Source organism: Aplysia californica, unplaced genomic scaffold, assembly GCF_000002075.1.
Source record: "Aplysia californica isolate F4 #8 unplaced genomic scaffold, AplCal3.0 scaffold00831, whole genome shotgun sequence".
Lineage (NCBI taxonomy): Eukaryota > Metazoa > Mollusca > Gastropoda > Aplysiida > Aplysiidae > Aplysia > Aplysia californica.
The window spans coordinates 249,224-256,067 of NW_004798101.1; positions in this window are offsets into that span (position 1 = coordinate 249,224).

Genomic DNA, 6,844 nt, shown 5'->3' on the forward strand with positions numbered 1-6,844 from the left:
AAGTAAATGTTAATGTTCAACACTCCCATCTACTTGACATTGATCATTTATGAGGCAGGCTGTGCTTGTCTTGCCTATCAATCATGGCCAAAGAGGAATACAGTATCCCAGCACACAGACTAAGACTAAGATACAAGATTTAAAAAAAAACTCTTTCCATTCAAATATCAAACTCAAGTCTACTGAGTGCCAAGGTAAAGAGCCTAACTTCTACACGCGACTCTGGTACATCTAATTAAACATGAATAAAAAGAAAGCACAAGACAAAGTGGAAGACCTATATATATATAAATATAATATGACCCTGAGGCACAACATGCATGCAAAAATGAGCAATTACTTTTGACATACGGTATTATTAATTGGGAATAACCAAGAAGAGATAAAGAGTTTTAAAAAACATCCAAGTAACGTCTGATGATGGCAATGAAAATGATCATGAAAAGGGACTTTTCAAACAAAATAACTAGTAGTAGTAGCCTAGTGGTTAGGCTCTCGGACTCGCAACCGTAAGGTCGTGGGTTCGAATCCCGTCAGGGACCCGACGTTGTGTCCTTGGGAAAGGCACTTTACACGAATTTTCCTCACTTCACCCAGGTGGGAATGGGTACCCGGCTATAGTCAGCGAAAGATCTTGTCAGTATGTTAGTGTTTGAGCGCTTAATCAGCTGCTTGCACTGTATGCTTCCCGGGAAGCTGAGAATGTTTCGGAGTGTTCTATGGTCTGCTGGGGTAATAATATAGTGTAAAGCGCATAGAGCCTGCTGTTGAGCGGGGATTTGCGCTATACAAATGCTATCTATTATTATTATTATAAGGTTTTACGGCGCTCGCAACTGCTAAGGTCATCTGAGCGCGCGAAACACAAGTTGTTCACCTCTGCGAAAGTTCACTTCACGACTGGTTACTAATTTACTTTAAAATGCTAAAAAGTTAAAATATTCAAATTCGGTGTAAATACATTTGTGATCTAAAACAACTTTTAAGTAACAATAAAATTTTAAAATAATATCAGATTCACTTTACAACTCGCCATAAAGGCCAATGGCCTTTATAAAATTTAAAATTTTGCTGGGAACAACGACGGAGAAAATATCCTGCAATTTCTTGCATTTATAATATTTCCTTCGGATCTCTCCAAAGTCTAGACATTCTGTTAAAATGTGTCTAATGGTAAAATCTGTGTCGCATCCGACACAGAACGGCTTCTCCTCTCCCTGTAGGAGGTATTTGTGGGTCACGGCCGTGTGTCCGATGCGCAATCGAGTAAAAATGACTTCGTCTCTTCTGGAGAGATCCGAAGGATTTCGCTGTTCTAGTCTGGGTTTAATTTCATATAATTTATTATTTTTCTGGTTTTCCCAGTGGCTCTCCCACAGACTGGAGGTGTACTTTTTTACTTTATTTCTAAAGTCAGTAGTCTGTGGGAGAGTGTTTGTCGTTGATCCCAGCAGAAGGGATGAAGCTTTCTTCGCCAGGTCGTCTACCTGCTCGTTTCCTCGGATGCCCACAAAATAACTTCCATTCAGATGAGAGAAAAAGTAAGACAGACAGAAAGAAATGACAGAAGGAAAGGAAAGAAGTTGGACCTACTATTTGTTTGAGTAGGTGTTTTACGGCACTCTCGATTCAGTTTTGTTCTTAGGACCTACTTTTAGTGGCGCTCTCCAATCACTCATGATAAAAAGAGGAATGAACATGAATACCTAGCCAATAATACAAACAAAAACTAGTAAGATAAATTCCACACAGTAAATTTATTAAACATATTTTTCTGCTGCCAGCACAAAAGGAGCTCTTTGCACAGTTCTGAAAAGTAAAAAAACCCAGGTAAACTGACATACCTTGTACATAATAATATCAATGACAGTTCAGACAACCTTTTTACGCCTTCAATCATGCCGCTGTCACTGAAACTTGTCCCTCAGACAAACTAAAAAGAGTTCTGAGGGGTCAACAATAAACGGTCAGATGTAAGTCATTATATGAGGCCTAAGAGTCAACAACGAGAGGTCGGAGTTAATTCAAGACATGAATAATTAATAAAGGGTCAACAACATGGGGTCGGACAAACTGTAAATTTCTAAAAGGTCACCAAGCAGGGTCGGACTCAAGTCAGGACATGAGTCCTGAGGGTCAACAACGAGGGATAGGACTAAAGTTAAATGTATAAATGGTCAATAACAAGACATCGAGGCTAAGTCAAGACATGAGTCTTGAGGGTCAACAACGTGGGGTCGGACTAAAATTAAAGTTTTAAATTATCAATAACGAGGGGTAGGGGTTAAGTCAAGAAATGAATCTTGAGGGTCAACAACAAGGGGTCGGACTATAGGCAAAGTACTATGGTCAACAACGATGGGTTGAAGCTTAGTCAAGGCACGAGTCTTGAGGGTCAACAACGTGGTGTCGGACTAAAGGAAAAATGTTTAATAGTCAACAGCGAGGGCTTGGAGCTTAGTCAATAGGGTCAATAACATTGGGTTGGATTGAAGGTCAAGTTTGAAAGGGTCACCAAGAGGGGACAGATCGAAGTCAAGACATGAGTTCTGAGGGTCAAGAACGTGGGGTCAGACAAAAGGTAAATTGGTAAATTTATAAACGGTCAACAACAAGGGATAGCTGGGGCTAAGTCAAGACATGAGTCCTGTGGGTTAACAATGAGGGGTCGGACTAAACGTAAAGTTCAAAAGGGTCACAAAGAGGGGGAAGACTGAAGTCAAAACATATGAGGCCTGAGGATCAACAACGTGGGGTCAGAATAATAATAATAAGAATGCTGATAATTTCTATAGCACCCACTCCCGTGTGAACATATAGCACCCACTCCCGTGTGAACACAGCTTTAGGCGCTTTACATGTACAAACTATTTTCCCACTCGCATACGTGCGCAGGCACACACACACACACACACACACACACACACACACACACACACACACACACAATCACGCACACATCACACGCACACACATCTACTTGCTTATCACACGTTACAAAATGAGCACATTCAAATACATAAAATATTATAAACTATGCAATTCGCAAAATACATAAATGGATGCATAGTCATTTACATAAACATTGTACTGAACATGAATCTACTGAAATAAAATGATTTAATTAAATGTGTCTTTAAAGATATTGTAAATTTAGACTCAGAAGCGGTATGTCTCAAGGGTTGGGGAAGAGAGTTCCAAACTGATGGAGCAAGGTGGCAAACGATCTTTCAGCTAATTTTTTTGACCTCCCTTTCTGGGACTCAAGATACTGATCGCCTGATCTTAGTGATCTAGAGTTTGGAGCATAAATTTGGATGACATCACTGATATATGAGGCAGCTTTATTATTGGCACATTTATGATATAATATTGTAATTTTATACGCTATTCTAGCTGACAAAGGGAGCCAATGCAACGTTCTTAACATGGGAGTAATGTGATTCCTCTTCTTTTTTCTGTAGTACTAGCCTTGCACCTTGATTTTGAAAATGTAACTTGTGAAGAGTGGTATTTGGTATGTTAGTTAATAAAGCACTGCAATGACCGAAGCGTGAAAACAAAGATGACACGAGCGTTTTCAAAGAGCCTTCATTCAAAAACAGATACATGTATATGACAAAAGAAACAGTTTTAAGTGATCAACAACGAGGGGTTGGAGCTAAGTCAAGACATGAGTCCTGAGGGTTAACAACGTGGGGTCGGACCAAAGGTAAAGTTCTAAATAATCAACAATAAGGGGTTGGAACTATGTTAATAAGTCCTAATAAAGGGTCACCAAGAGGGGTTGGAGCTAAGTCAAGGAATGTGGGGTCAAAGTAAAGTTCTAACAGGTTAACAAGAAGGGATCAGAATAAAGTTCCAAAGCTTTTACAAAGAGGGGCTGGAGTAAATCTCCAACAAAAACATGAAGACCTGAGTATATACACATTGGCTGTTGAACCATTTTTCTTACAGTAAACAAGCTTTTCGATGTGTTTAAAAAAATATTTTGTAGCGCTCTAAAGGCTTTCAATTTTGTTGAATCAGTGGACTTCAAACTTTTCACAACTCCAAACTTCAAGTTAAGAAAATACTAGTGGTATCAGAACGTCTACCACAGAAGGTCAAAGGCCAAACTAACAGCTTGCTGCGCTTGTTTATTTGTTTTTGATCAAGTCATAATTGATTGAGTAGGTGTTTTACGGCAATATCGACCCAATTTGATCAAGTCAGTTAACATTAACAGCACCAACAAAGTGCAAGAAATATATTACAGAATAAAAAATCCACTCCAACAACCTCACACTCAAACTCAAAATCAGCAGGAAGCTCTACCCACACCATTCTACCCCTGCAACCACCCCCCCAAAAAAACACAACAACAACAACTACACTGCCCCCTCAACTACCTCCCGCCATGGCCATGGCAATATCTACAAAATCCTACTCTGAACCTAGCCTATCCACCTAGCTCCCTATCAACCTATCTGCCTATCTCTTCAGCCCCACTGCGTCATTTAAGTCTGAGTGTGATATACAGAAATCGTAGCAACAGAGCACTGTGAGACCTGTTTGACCAGAAAAGTGGCTAGACCTTCTGTTGTCACCAAAGTTTGCATTGAAAGTAAGGAACAAAACCTCTTATCATTCTATATCAGTGACATTGTTTCTAAGTAGCTTCATTACAAAACCTCTTATCATTCTATATCAGTGACATTGTTTCTAAGTAGCTTCATTACAAAATCTCCATCTGGACATCATACAAGGAATATTGTTTTCTTGAGTCTTTGCTGGTTTTTACAGCACTATCAACACAATACATGTATACTGTACGGTGAGCTGGCCTCCGCAAAGTGAGTGCAAGGGCACCTCCATCTTCGCTTCAAAGATGTGTGCAAGCGAGATATGAAATCACTTGATATGGGCTCTTAGGTGGGAGACACTGGGAGCTGGTCTCATCAGAGGTGAAGCCCGACTGCGACAGGCAGCTGAGGACAAACGCCATCACCGAAAGAACAGCAGGAAGAACCATTCACAAGTGCAGCCATGGCTACAAGGACTGCCATTCTGTGTGGACCTGTTCAGCCACAGTAAGCGCTGCTCTCGAACCTGAAATCTCCTATGGCGCAGATCCATAGTATCCTGAGACTGAAGGATGCCATGCCATCAACACAATTTCACATGAGAGAAATAAAACTGTTAAAGTAGTCCATGGTAGTCATCTGGAGTAATTGACATGTCTATTCAAGAGTAGCTGCATGTTGAAATGATTCTTGTGATGCCTGGCAATTGTCTGATAGTTCTTGAATGACTAATTGAAGAGAAATTGTTTCACAGTGCTATTGGCACAATTTGATCATGTTAGCACAGCGCTCATTTGGCTGGATGTCATGTGCAGCGTGGGGATGTTACAATCCAGGGCGAGTGGAAGGTCCTTCCTGTCAGGGCATGGTATCTGCTTCTTTGGTAGTTGTTAACTGTTGGCTTGACATCTTTCTAAGAAAAATATATAAGGTAGCTTGAGTTACTAAATTTGAATAAAGACAATGTACATAGCTGCAATAATGGTCACTTAGCGCACACAGGAGAAATAAAGTTACGGAGAAAAAGTAAAAAAAGGAATGACCCTACAAAGGCATTCTCCACCCAACAGCTATAAGAAATAGTGGTAGCCTCTAGTTTTTGATGGGGTATATTTTAACGAGGCAATTTTTAAATTTAAGTGCCAACTACAGATTTTCCTAAAATCTGCCTTTCATAGCACTTATTAAAAGGACGGGCAGACATTTTTAAAAATCTGTCAGCACATATGCTTAAAAACTTTTCCTTTATTTATTTTTTCTTAAGAACTTGCATCTGTATAATTTGTAAATTTTTCCAAGTAGAAAAAGGGTCGCTATAAAATTGTTTACTACCGGTTTAAAAAGACAGACATTTATAAAAATCTGTCAGTATATGTTTTATCATTTACCCTTTCCACCTAAATGCCAAATTAAAACTTTTAACTTTAAATCAGAAAAACCAATTGGTATTTTTCTAATTTTACTTCAATAATAAATAAACAAGTAGTGTTCCAAGACATATTTCCTAAACAAATACCTCCTGTAGATGTTCCTGTCTGTGGGTGCTCCTCCGGCAGGTCCTCCTGTCCGCGGCTGGTCCTGGTGATGTAGACGTGTCAATTAATAATATCCTCTTGATTCTATACAATTATTGTAACTGTTTCAGAAAATAAAAAGAGTCACTTTTTAATATTTTTTACTACTAGTTTAAAATACCAGAAGGACATTTATAAAAATCTGTCAGAAAATACGTTTTATTATTTTTCCTTTTCACATAAATGCAACCCCCCCCCCCCCCCCCCCCAAACCCCCAACAAACTTTCACCTTGAAATTTAAAAAATTGAACTTTTAAAAAAATCAAATATTACCTTAACAATTAATAAATAATGTTCCAAGACCTATTTCCCAGACAAATACCTCCTGTAGATGCTCCTGTCTGTGGGTGCTCCTCCGGCTGGTCCTCCTGTCCGCGGCTGGTCCTGGTGATGAAGACGTGTCAATTCATACAATCGTCTTACATCTATGCGCTACAATTTTGTATTTTTTTGATTCAGAAAATAAAAAGGCTCGTTATAATATTATTTACTACCAGTTTAAAAGGACATAAGGACATTGGATAAAAACCTGTCAGGAAATACATTTTATTATGTTCTCTTTTTCACCTAAATGCCAATAAAAAACCCAACAAACTTTCACCACGAAATTTATAAAAACCACGACATTTATTTTTTCTTATTTTTACTTTAACAATCAACAAATAATTTTTCAGAGACATATTTCCTAACCAAATACCTTCTGG